This window comes from Triticum aestivum, chromosome 3A (genome assembly GCF_018294505.1).
Source record: "Triticum aestivum cultivar Chinese Spring chromosome 3A, IWGSC CS RefSeq v2.1, whole genome shotgun sequence".
Classification (NCBI taxonomy): Eukaryota; Viridiplantae; Streptophyta; class Magnoliopsida; order Poales; family Poaceae; genus Triticum; species Triticum aestivum.
This window is the reverse complement of record NC_057800.1, coordinates 17,552,360-17,564,241: the sequence shown is the minus strand read 5'-3', so window position 1 is coordinate 17,564,241 and position 11,882 is coordinate 17,552,360. Positions and strand designations below refer to the sequence as shown.

The following is an 11,882-nucleotide window of genomic DNA, read 5'->3' as shown; positions in this document are numbered from 1 at the left end:
GTTGGAAAACTACATTAATTTGTGCCTTTAGCATCAGGGGCCTTTTTACATTGTCTATCTTCTGTACCAGAAGTATTTAGTTCATACATGGGAATTGCAATCTCATTTGATTTGCGGAAACTTTTGATTAAAATTGAATACCTCATAGCTGACACCAATTTTTTTATAGCCCAGTAAAATTTAGTTCATCAGCCTAGGCTAGTTTCGCTGCATGATTTTTTTACCAGTCCCTACAGTAGAGGCAAAAGCTCGCCCCCCCTATGTTAAAATCCTGGCTCCGTCCCTGCTTATAGCCGGCTGACACAGCTTTATTATATTTGCTCTTAACCATGCTCTGACTTGAAACACAATACACCACTCAATACGGCTGCACACATGGATCGCGAGGTGAACCAAAGGCTTAGATAATAATACCATAGGGTAGTACGAGCCGTATCGAATTTTTGTCTTTGTACATGTTTCTGTACAACAAAAAGAGCTGCAATGCTACTGTGTAAAAAAAAAACTATGCATGCAAGCCCAAGGCGTCACCATGTCCGGTCTTGCCTTGTTTGTTACTTTTTGCGTCTAGCCAGCCCAAGCTATAGCTGGCCAAACGGGCTGGCCTGGCACGACACGTGATGGGCCAGGCCCGGCACGCTCTAATCAGGCCGTGTCAAGCACGCGACACGTCTTGGGCCGTGCTTAGACCTGAAGATTGGGCACGCGGGCCGGCATGGCACGGCCGTGCCAAACAGAGAACACCTTTTTTTTCGTTTTTAAGAGGCACGACCGTGCCTTTCGTGAAAGCATAACCATGCCTCTCACGAAAGAAAAAAAATGAAAAACACATTTTTTTTCTTTTTGAGAGGCACGGCCGTAACTCTCACAAAAGCAAAACGGTGACTCTCGCAAAAAAAAGAAAACACATTTTTTCGGCAATTTGTTTTTATTTATTTTTTGACCCAAGAGTTAAGGAAGACTGGTGGAAAATGAAAATGTCGAAAAAACCTGAAAAAAAACTTTTTAAAAGATGAAAATAAAGCTAACAATCTAACTTGTTTGGTCACCTTGGGAAGAACCTATGATAAGCATGTGAACATAGGCAAAAACAACTAACCAAAAAACCCACCAATGAATGAAAAAATTTAGTTGCCAAATTATTAAATGAAGAGTTTAGCACGAGCAAGTTAAGCAGCAAAGTACGTATTCAGCACGTTAACTGCTAAACTTTTGAATGTGCTTAGCACCTCGTCTAAATGCATGTACAATGGTGACATATGAACACAGATGCTCCATAACAAAAAGTAGTTTGAGACATCTATTCTCTTTATTTTTATATACAAGGTCATTATGAAATACACATTTTGCATCTATACAAGGCCACAAACAGTAATCGAGGCAAAATTAATGATATTTTCTCATACTAACAACCTGTTTGATACTTGTATACATGCAGTCATAATGACAGCCGGCTACTTCCTCCACTCATTTTCTTTGCATGCATACGAAGTATTAATGATCCTAGTAAACAAGAAAAAAAGTTGACTTGTAAAGCAGGCATTAAATTTTATGTTGGTATCTGTAATCCGAATTTGTGGACTTGTATACAAAAATGGAGGAAGTATATTAATTTTTTCTCCCCAATGCAAGCTACCACTAGTGGGCCTCATCAAAGAATAGAAAAGAGAAAAGTATATTTTTCATCCCTTAATTCTTGACGGAGTCTAGATTTGGTCCCTCAACTTCAAAACCGGGGAAATCAGTCCTGGGTGTGGCTAGCAACTTCAGAATTGAAAATGTGATTTAAGTTCTTTCCTCTATAGATAGAAAAAAAGAAGGAAACTCTGTCCTGGTTGTGCTGCTGCTGGGTGCATGGAGGCAGCAGTGGTGAGCGTGTCGCGGGGCGCCATAGGCTTCGTGATTGCGAAGCTTGGCAATCTGCTCGCCGGCAAGTACAAGCTGCTCAAGGGAGCCAAAGGAGAGATCATGTTCCTTAAAGCTGAGCTCGAGAGTATGCGAGCATTCCTGGAGAGGATGTCGGAGGCGGAGGAGGAGCCCGACAAGCAAGCCAAGTTATGGGCGAAGGAGGTGTGTGATTTGTCCTATGACATCGAGGATAGTGTTGACGAGTTCATAGTCCTGGTGGAATGTGAGTCCGACTGCGAACCGCATGGATTTAAGGGATTCATTCAGAGGAGCATGAACTTGTTGACGACGATGAACACTCGGCATAGGGTCGCGAAGGAGTTCCGAGGCCTCAAGGGCCGTGTCATGGAGGTGAGCGAGCGACGCATGAGGTACAAGATTGATGATGCTGTCTCAAAGCAAAACAAGACAACCATAGACCTTCGCCTCCTGGCACTCTACGCAGACACTGCGGGCCTTGTGGGTATCGACGGGCCGAGGGATGAATTAATTCGGCTGATGGCGAGTGAAGAGGGTAGTCCTGCGCAACTGACAAAGGTCCTCTCCATAGTTGGATTCGGAGGGCTTGGTAAGACTACACTTGCGAACCAGATTTACCACAGGCTAAAGTGGCAGTACCAGTGTCAAGCTTTCGTTTCTGTGTCCCAGAAACCAAACATAAGAATGATTTTGAGAAGAATGCTCTCTCAAGTCCATGGAGTGCCAGAGGGAACCAACATGGAAATATGGGCTGAGGAGGAACTGATCAGTGAACTCAGAGAATTCCTTATAGATAAGAGGTACGCCTGTTCAGAATTGACTGTCATCCAAAGTAATTTGTATTGTTTGGTCTCGCATCTGTTCTTTTTATCTTGCTAGTACTCTTTCAGCGAAATTTATGTACCCTCTGTAGATGTTCTATGCTTGTGGTTCACTAGAGAAACTAGTTATAGAATCCTATAACTGATTTCATTTATTCTGAAAATAAAGTTCCTCAAATCAACTCATTCTCACAAATGCGGACAGAATATTCAACTTTAACCACTATTAGTTCAATACATAGACAAGTACAGTTGCATTTTTAACGTTCAAGTAATAAAGGTTCCATTTGGTGTTTTTGCTCTTTCAGATGCAGTTGCAGAGACTGAGTATTCTTTCGTTTATATTTTACTTTTGCCTATAGTTCACTATTGCCTGGTACTTATCGTAGTTTATATGAAATAATTTTGCAGGTACTTGATTGTAATTGATGACATTTGGGATGAAACTACATGGAATGTTATTAGATGTGCTCTTCCAGAAAATATGTACGGTAGCATGATAATAGCAACTACCAGAATTAATTCTGTGGCTAGAGCTTGCTGCTGCCATCAACGTGACTATGTTTATAAGATGAAGTCACTAAGCAAAGAAAACTCAAGAAAGCTATTTTTTAAACAAGTATTTGGTTTAGAAGATGCTTGCCCTCCGTACTTGGAAGAAGTTTCAGCTCAAATTTTGAAAAGATGCGGCGGCTTGCCTCTTGCAATTGTGACTATATCTAGCCTTTTGGCTAGTGAGCGAAACAAATTGAAGGAGCATTGGGTGCACATAATGAATTCTCTGGGCCCTAATTTTGAGGTGAATCCAACATTGGAAGGAATGAGGCAAATACTGAGCCTTAGTTACATAAATCTTCCTCACTATTTGAAGACATGCATGCTTTATTTGGGTATGTATCCAGAGGACTATATAATCAAGAAAAGTGATTTGGTCAGGCAATGGGTAGCCCAAGGTTTTGTAAGTAAAGCACATGGGCAATGGCCAGAGGATGTTGCAGAGTGCTATTTTAACGAGCTTGTTAATAGAGGCATCATTCAACCAGTTGATACAGATCATAGTAGTGAAGTACTATCTGGATGGTATAATAGATGGTGCAATGTTGGAAACCACCCAGCTCTCACAAGTAAGAGCGCTGGCGAGATTTGGTACCTCTGCATATGCACCTCCTCTCTTGAAGTTCAAGCATCTCCGAGTTTTAACTCTTGAGTTTACAATTGGAAACCATGGGTCGGAGATACCTGATCTCACTAGAATATCTCATTTGTTCCAACTGAGGTATCTAAAAGTCAAAGCAGATGGTGAAATAGTGTTACCAAGGAAAATTCGGGGACTAGAGCAATTGGAGACCTTGGAGTTAGGAGTATGTCCTCTGGAAGTTCCGTCAGATGTTATTCATTTGCGCCGGTTGCAGCACCTGATCATCCCTAGTAGGACAAATTTGCCCAACGGGATTGGCAACATGAAATCTTTATGTACGCTGCAAGAGTTTGATGTGGGCTTGAATTCTATAGACAACATCAGAGACCTTGGAAATCTGACCAATTTGAGGGATCTTCGAATATGTTACAGTTTTACGAACATGAATGAATTGCGCTTGGATGTTTTGAGATGTTCCCTTGAAAAACTTTGCAACCTCAGATATTTGCACACGGATTCTAACATCAACAGTTTGTATGTGTTGAGTTCGTCTGCTTCTCCTTACCTTCTTCGGAGGCTTCATATGTTGTGCATGTTTCCGAGGGTTCCTAAGTGGATTGCAGAGCTCCATAACCTCATTGACCTTGATCTCACAGTTGAGGTGTTGGAGGATGATATTGGAATTCTTGCACAGTTGCAATCTCTTAACCACCTCAAATTGCACATTGAAGGAACTCCTGAATCTGAAGAGAAGGTAGTCATATCTGGAATGGGATTCCCTAGTCTTAAGCATTTCAGGCTGTCCTGCATCAGGATATCACAACTGACTTTTGAGGCAGGGGCAATGCCCAGTCTCGAAAAGCTTGAGGTCAGGCTCAATTTTCTCTATGGCGGTGCACCTACAGTCATCGAGCACCTGTTAGTCCCCAAGGAAATCCTTGTAATTGTTGGGGGATGTGGTGCCGATAAATCCAGTACAAGGGCTGCAGTGTCAGCCTTAAGGAAGGCCATTGATATGCGCTCACGTCGTCCTACAGCTAACATTGAGTGTGTTGACGATTCACTGTTCCTTGGGCGCCTCCTTGATGACGGCTTCAGCTGGAGGAAGTACGGCCAGAAAGATATCCTTGACGCCAAGCACCCAAGGTTAGCAAAGGCTTCTTCTGAACAATTCTGAAACTCCAATTTCCCCCCTGGTTTCTTGTTAAATTGTACTTTTGCAGAGGTTACTACCGTTGCACATACCTGGCCAAGGAAGCTAAACAATTAATAATGGGCTATAGAATTGATCGCACTCTCTTACGATGCTACATGCTCCAGTCCAGATCCTTCCCAAATACAGTAGTATCTGTCTGCAGTTAGAGGTTCTGATGCTCCCGGCGATGAAAGCCTTGTAATCTGTCAGCCAACTCTGCTCACTGCGTCCACACGTCGGCGCTGTATCTGGAGCTGGCCTTCCTGGCGCGCTTCGAGGCCATGGCGCCGCACGCCCCCGCCGGCCCAGCTCCGGCCTGCTGCAGAGCGGCCGCCATCTTTGCGCCGGCGTCGACGACGTAGTAATCCATCCGTCTCTTCCTCATTGGAGGAGAAACCAGCAGAAGAGATGAGGAGGAGGAGGAGGAGGCGCTGGTGGTGCTGGTCGGCCTCTTCTTGGGCGGCAACAGCGATTCCTGGATCTTGATGGCGGTGGGGAGGCCGCACCCGGCGACTAGCTGGAGCTGCGAGCCGTCGTCATCGCCGCTGCGGAATTCGTCGGCCTCTTCTTGGGCGGCAACAGCGATGGATCGATGATGGTGCGGAAGCTGTGCTGGAGCTGGAATCCCGTCGTCGTCGTCATCGGAGCCTCAGGAAAGGAATTCCTTCCACGATCATCCGGGGAAGGTACATAAAGGCCCGTCATCCGGTTCCATGCGGTACCGGAGCAGAGTCGAAGACGGTCCACGGCACTTTCCTTCCGACTCCCCGTCCGGAATCGGACCGGAAATATTTTTTTTTCTTTTACATATTTCAGTAATTTTTAAAAGCAAATTTCAAATCTTTCCAAAACTGATTTCAATTATTTCAAAAAACTAATTTTCATCCATTTCTATAAGTTGTTTCAATTCTTTCAGAAAACATATCTCAGTAATTTCAACCGATTTCACTCTTTTCAATAAACTGATTTTGGTTCTTTCGAACAAATAGATTTCAATAAACTAACTTCACCCATTTTTAAAAATCAATTTCACTCTTTCAATAAATTGATCTCGATAATTTAAAAAAACTGGTTTCAACTCTTTTAAAAAACGTATTTCAATTAATTAAAAATCTACTTTCACTCATTTTAGGAAACTAATTTCACGTATTCAAATAAACTAATTTCACGTCCATTTTGATAATTAAAAACACAATTTGTCTTTAAGAAAACCGTTTCAGTTATTTGTAAGGACAAATTTCATTTTGTTCAATAAACTTATTTCACTTTTTAAGGATTAAGTCGGTGTGGCACCATGGAACTGTACCTTGTTGCCGACTTGGTCGAGTAGATACCACTTACAGCATCTCTAGCAGACACCGTAAAAGGGTGGAACCCGTATAATTCCGGTGAGTATACGGGTTCAGCCCCTTTTTCTTGCCAGAACACTCCGTATCCCGGGCCCGGCCCGTAAAAAGTTTACCGTGGCCACGGAAGTGGCTCAACTATGGGAGCCGTCTGCCACCGGCGTTCGAATGCCGCGAGCTCGGCGAGTACGAGTGCGAGCTCGCGGTCCGCCGTCGTGCCTCCTCCGGCTTCTCTGCCACGGGGAGCTCGTCCGCGGGCGCCTCGAGCTCGCGGCTCACTCCGGTCAAGAGAGAGCCGGAGGAGCTCGGGCCGCTCGCCGTCAAGCTCGAGGCCGACGCGGACCCGCCGCGTCGAGACATCATCAGCCTCGAAGATTACCTCCCCCGGGGCAGGAGGACCACCTTGAGCGCGCCATCATGGAGCCCCCGGCGAGAGAGGGGGAGGAGGCCGACGCGTGCCGCCACTATGAGCTCGAGATCGAGGAGAACTTCCTCGAGCAGGGCGTCACAGGCGCACGCATCCAAGGAGACAGACATGCGCGTCATGAAGGCCGAGCAGGCCAAGGTCTGGATCGACCTCGACTCCGACGAGGACTGAGCTTCTCCGGCTCCTCCGCCGCGTTGTCGCCGCCGCACCGTCGATTTTGGTAGCCTAAGCTCGGGTACGCTGTACGGCCCGCAGACCCCCCCCCTTCCCCTCCCCCTATGTAGTACCATGAAGTAGTATGATGAACAACTATCTATGATGTAGTATGATGATCAACTATGTACGATGAATGGCATTGCAAATTTCTCGCGCAAATGTTTTTTTCTTCAAATTTTACAGTTTCATATACGGGGTCTGATCTGCAGCGCACGAATTCGCCCCGCAAATTTGATCTGCAGCGAACTGTAAACACGTTTTCTGGGTCCAAATTTTACGGGGTCTGTTAGAGATGCTCTTAACATGCAGCTCCAAGAACCAGCATCCTCAACATTCATTGTTAATCTGGACATGCAAGAGAATGTTCCAAAGTTGTTACTCGAATAAATGTTCCATGGAAAATCTCTAGTAAACTTGATCGGCCTCGTCCCATCCTACCATCACGCAGCGCATAATGGTGTCTTGTCCCCATTGTCGATGGTGAATCAGGTATAGATGTAGAAGAGGTTCGTGTCCACGGCATCACAAAATTTGCCCATGCCAAACTACAACTTGCTTGGGTAGGTCCATTCAAGCCATGGCCAACGTAACCGCATTGCCCTCGCAATTTTTTTTAGATGGATCACACCGCCGAGACCCCTAAGGTGGGTGGGGCGGCAGACAGTTTTCCAATTAACCTTGCATTTCTCTCTCGAGTTCCTAACAAGCGGCGATTCAGGCCTTGAACCGACTCAGGATGCCCCTTCTCTGGAGGAGATCGAAGATGTAATCTTGTATAACTAAATCAAAAGCCTTACGAATGTCCAGCACGAAAAGCAAGATTTGCTAATGTTCGAGGGATGAGGAGTCGCGAGATGGCCCGCCGCTACACGAGGCCTTGCTCTGGCGATGTCAGCCAATGGCGGGGGATGGAGAGGAGAGCTAGGCACCAGCAACAGAAGAGTCGCTTGTACTCTAGTAATAGCTACTATCTATCATTCATGTTGAGATGGTCTAAATCATTTTATGTAAATCTAATGTGCATAGAATAGCTGGTTAACTGACTTCATCACCACCAAACTATAGTATCGTATTCAATGAAAATTCTTGATGTGCTCTACACAAGGCTGTCTTCAGAAATTCGGGGCCCTAGGACGAAAATCAAACTAGGGCTAAAATTTCAAAATATTTCATATGACAGAAGAACAAATATAAATAAGGACGCCGATAACTGCCACACGTATGGGCATTAAGGAATCTACTCACACATTCTGTGTGGTGCCTAAGAGGACCAGCCCACACGTCTGTGTGTGGGCAAAACAATTAGCGCCCACACGCCTCTTTTTCTCCCTCCCGGTCCCTCTTCCACGCGTGCGTGTGGGCGAAATAGATAACGCCCACACGCCCGGTACGTCAGGCCTCGTACCTCGTGGTCCCGCACGTCCCACGTGACACTTTACCGCGCGCCCCGCAGTTGCCATGGGCGGACCCTCGTCCATGTTCGTTTAAGTGCAGTTGCCATGTCGCTGAACTACGGTTGCCATGTCGGACAATTACAGTTGCCATGTTTGCTCAACTGCAGTTGCCATCTCAAGTCAAAGTTCCAGATTGCCATTTTTTGGACAACTACAGCTGTTGCTATGATTTCAAAACTTTAGGAGTTGCCACCTACTAAACACTAGGCAGTTGCCATGTAGCGCTACAAAAAAAGGCATGGCAAAAAACATGTTCGGGTAAAAGAGAGAGTTGTCATGTGCTCACAAGCACGCTAGGGCAGTTGCCATTTAAAAGAAAGAGTTGCCATCTGCTTACGTGTACGCTAGGGCAGTTTGCCATGTACCATGCAAAACATATGGCAACTGACATGTTCGGATAAAAAAAAAGAGTTGCCATCTGCTTGTAATCATACTAGGGCAGTTACCATGTACACTATAAAACACATGGCAACTGGCAGGTTGGGTGTGGGAGAGGAGGCGGGTGTGTGGGCGAGATGGCAAACACCCACACACCAGCCCTTGTGCGTGACTGAAAAACTGGTGTGTAGGCGAACTGCTAAACGCCCACACACCGGCACCTCCATGTGGTAAAACGGATGTGTGGGCGACCTCTCTCACACACCACACACACGAGTTGTCCTACGTGGCATACAAAATCAGCTAATTCGTGCCAAGATTCATGCAGAAGTTACTGGACGGTGATGGAGGTGTGTGGACGAGTTGGCTAACGCCCACATGTCACTAGTGGAAAAAGGGCCTTTGGTCGCGGTTCGCAACTGCCATTAGTCGCGGTTGCGCAACCGCGACCAAATAGGCGCGACTAAAGCCCCCCCCCCTTTAGTCGCGGTTGCTTAAGAACCGCGACTAAAAGCCCGTCCACGTGGGCGCCAGGCGGCCGTCGGGGCGGAGGACCTTTAGTCGCGGTTCTTCTGGCCAACCGCGACTAAAGGCCGCCGCAGGTTTAGGGTTTTAGCCCCCCCCCCCCTAAACCTGTTTTCTGTTTAATTTGTATTGTTTTATTTCTTTTGTGCTTTATTTTAATTTTGAAGGAGTTTCACATATTCTACGGTACTACATACATGCATATGAATGTACAATTTCAAACAAATTTGAAATTAGAACCAAAAAGAATTCAAGAGGAATATACAATATATATTCAATATCATCGGATGACCATATACAATTTTGAACAAGTTTCCATACATAATTTAATGCATATAAAGTTCTACGTCCTCGTAATGGTGTTCTCCTTTAGGATGGAGGACTTCCCTCCTGAACCATCCAGCTAGTTCCTCTTGAAGTGGTCGGAAGCGAGCTTCTGGACTAAGCATCATCCGGAGGTTATTCCTCTGAGCATTGGTATCACTCGGAACCCGCTCAGAGGTGTATCTCCGGATAATCTCACAGACATAGTATCCACATAGATTGGTCCCCGCTGGCTGAATATCCCCACCATTCTTAGCCTTTGACCTTTTGAATTCTAGCTCTTTTTTGAATTCACCGACCTTTGTATCTACGAACCGTCTCCAAACCCTACGAGGCAAAGAAAATTAAATGAACAAGAGAGTTATTAGTTACTTGATATTAGGAAATGAACGAAATAGGCCGATCGATATAGAGAGCAAATGAATGAAAATAATTACTTCTGCAGCATTCTTCTCATGCCGCCCCAAAGCTTTGGATCCATATTCAGAGAGTCGTGGACGAGACATTCTGAGGTGTCAACTTTAATTACTAGCAGAATCCAGTGAAACCTGCGGACACGATACATACACAGTACGTCATGCATAACTCATCGATTAGCCGGCCACATACCATGCATGGAGTAAACAAAAGAGAATGTGCTCAAGACAGAAACACTCACCCAAAATGGTAAGGAAATAGAATATCACTTTTGAGTTCCTGCTTTGTAAGAAACTGCCACAGGTCTGCCTCCATGTCGGCGGGGTGATGCTCCAACACATATCCATTAACGATGTGTGGGTCAATGAACCCAACATCATGGATGTTCCTTACTCTGCATTACTTAATCTTCATTCTGCATGTATAATAGCGGACACAACAATATAGTTAGGACATATATATAGTGCAGGCAATATGAACGAGATGGGGTAGAAATAAATCACTTACAGAACGTAGCAACTGATGATAGATTTGTCGAGCTCGCGCAGATTGAAAAGCTGGAACAATTCACTCAGATGAATTTGTACATAGTAATGTTTGAAGTGATGCTCATATCTAACTTCCGCATAAATATATTCTTTGGCGTTTTTATTTTTTATGTAACCCTTGTACCATTTCAGCAGACCTTTCATTTGTGGAGGTAGATCCTCTTCCTGCGCAGGCTCGACGAGAGGCCCATTCTTCACATATGTAATTACTACCTCCTTCACTAGCGCCTCATCAAGGCCTAACAGTTCACGAAGAGTAATACCTAAGTTGGCCGCTTGTTCTCTGGCACTCGTTACAGTCAATCCATGTGCTGCCGCAGCTGCTATGATATCGGGGTCATCCGGACCGGCGGCTTTCACTATAAGCGGGGCAATCGATTGTTTACTTTGTTCCCCGAGCTGGGCAACTCGTTTCCCGCTTTTTTTACTTTCTAATTCCGTTTTCTCGGCCTCCTCCAAGGCTTTGTTCTCCTGGTTCTCCGCCCGCTCTTTCTTCTCCTTCAACATGAGTGCCTGCCTACGAAGTTCACGTGCATAGTCGTCAGGCAGATTCTTCGCGGCTTGGGACGGTGTGCTCAAAAATGACTTAGCCCACTTCTTTTGCTCATCAGAAAATACTGGCTTGGGCTCGGGCTCTCTTTTCTTCTTGCAGTCCGCCTTCCATTTCTCATGATCAGCAGCCGCGGCCGCGGCAGTTTCCTCGGCACTACGTTCCCAAGGCCTTGTGGGGAGAGGCTTCAGTGATGGCTCCAGTACCTTTGTGGTCTTAGGTACATAAGGGTCCGGGTTAATAATCCAGGACTGCTTCTGCTTCTTTGCCGGAGGTGGATTGGGGGGCGGCGTCTGATCACCCGCCGGACGAGGACTGGGGGCGGCGTCTGATCACCCGCCGGACGTTGTGGACTGGGGGGCGTCGGCTGACGTGACGGAGGTGTAGGTGAACCGCCACCACCACCACCATCACCACCACCACCGCCACCGCCACCGCCACCACCACCACCGTAGGGGGGTGGACTTGTTGTCCTTGGCGCCTCTCCTGGAAACTTGATAAACTTCTTTTGCCATAGAATGAAATGGCGCTTGACATCTCCAAGTCTTTTCTCCCCTTCAGGTGTAGCAATGTCAATCTCCAGGTCCTCAAACCCTTGGACTATGTCCTCCACCGTGACACGAGCATAGCCATCTTGAATGGGGTTGTTGTGGTGG

General features: G+C 46.0%; 1 pseudogene; it reads left to right on the top strand.

The window, feature by feature from the left end:
* The first annotated feature begins 1,741 nt into the window (after positions 1 to 1,741).
* LOC123059892 (disease resistance protein RGA5-like) lies at positions 1,742 to 7,073 on the top strand (annotated as a pseudogene).
* Positions 7,074 to 11,882: the final 4,809 nt, after the last annotated feature.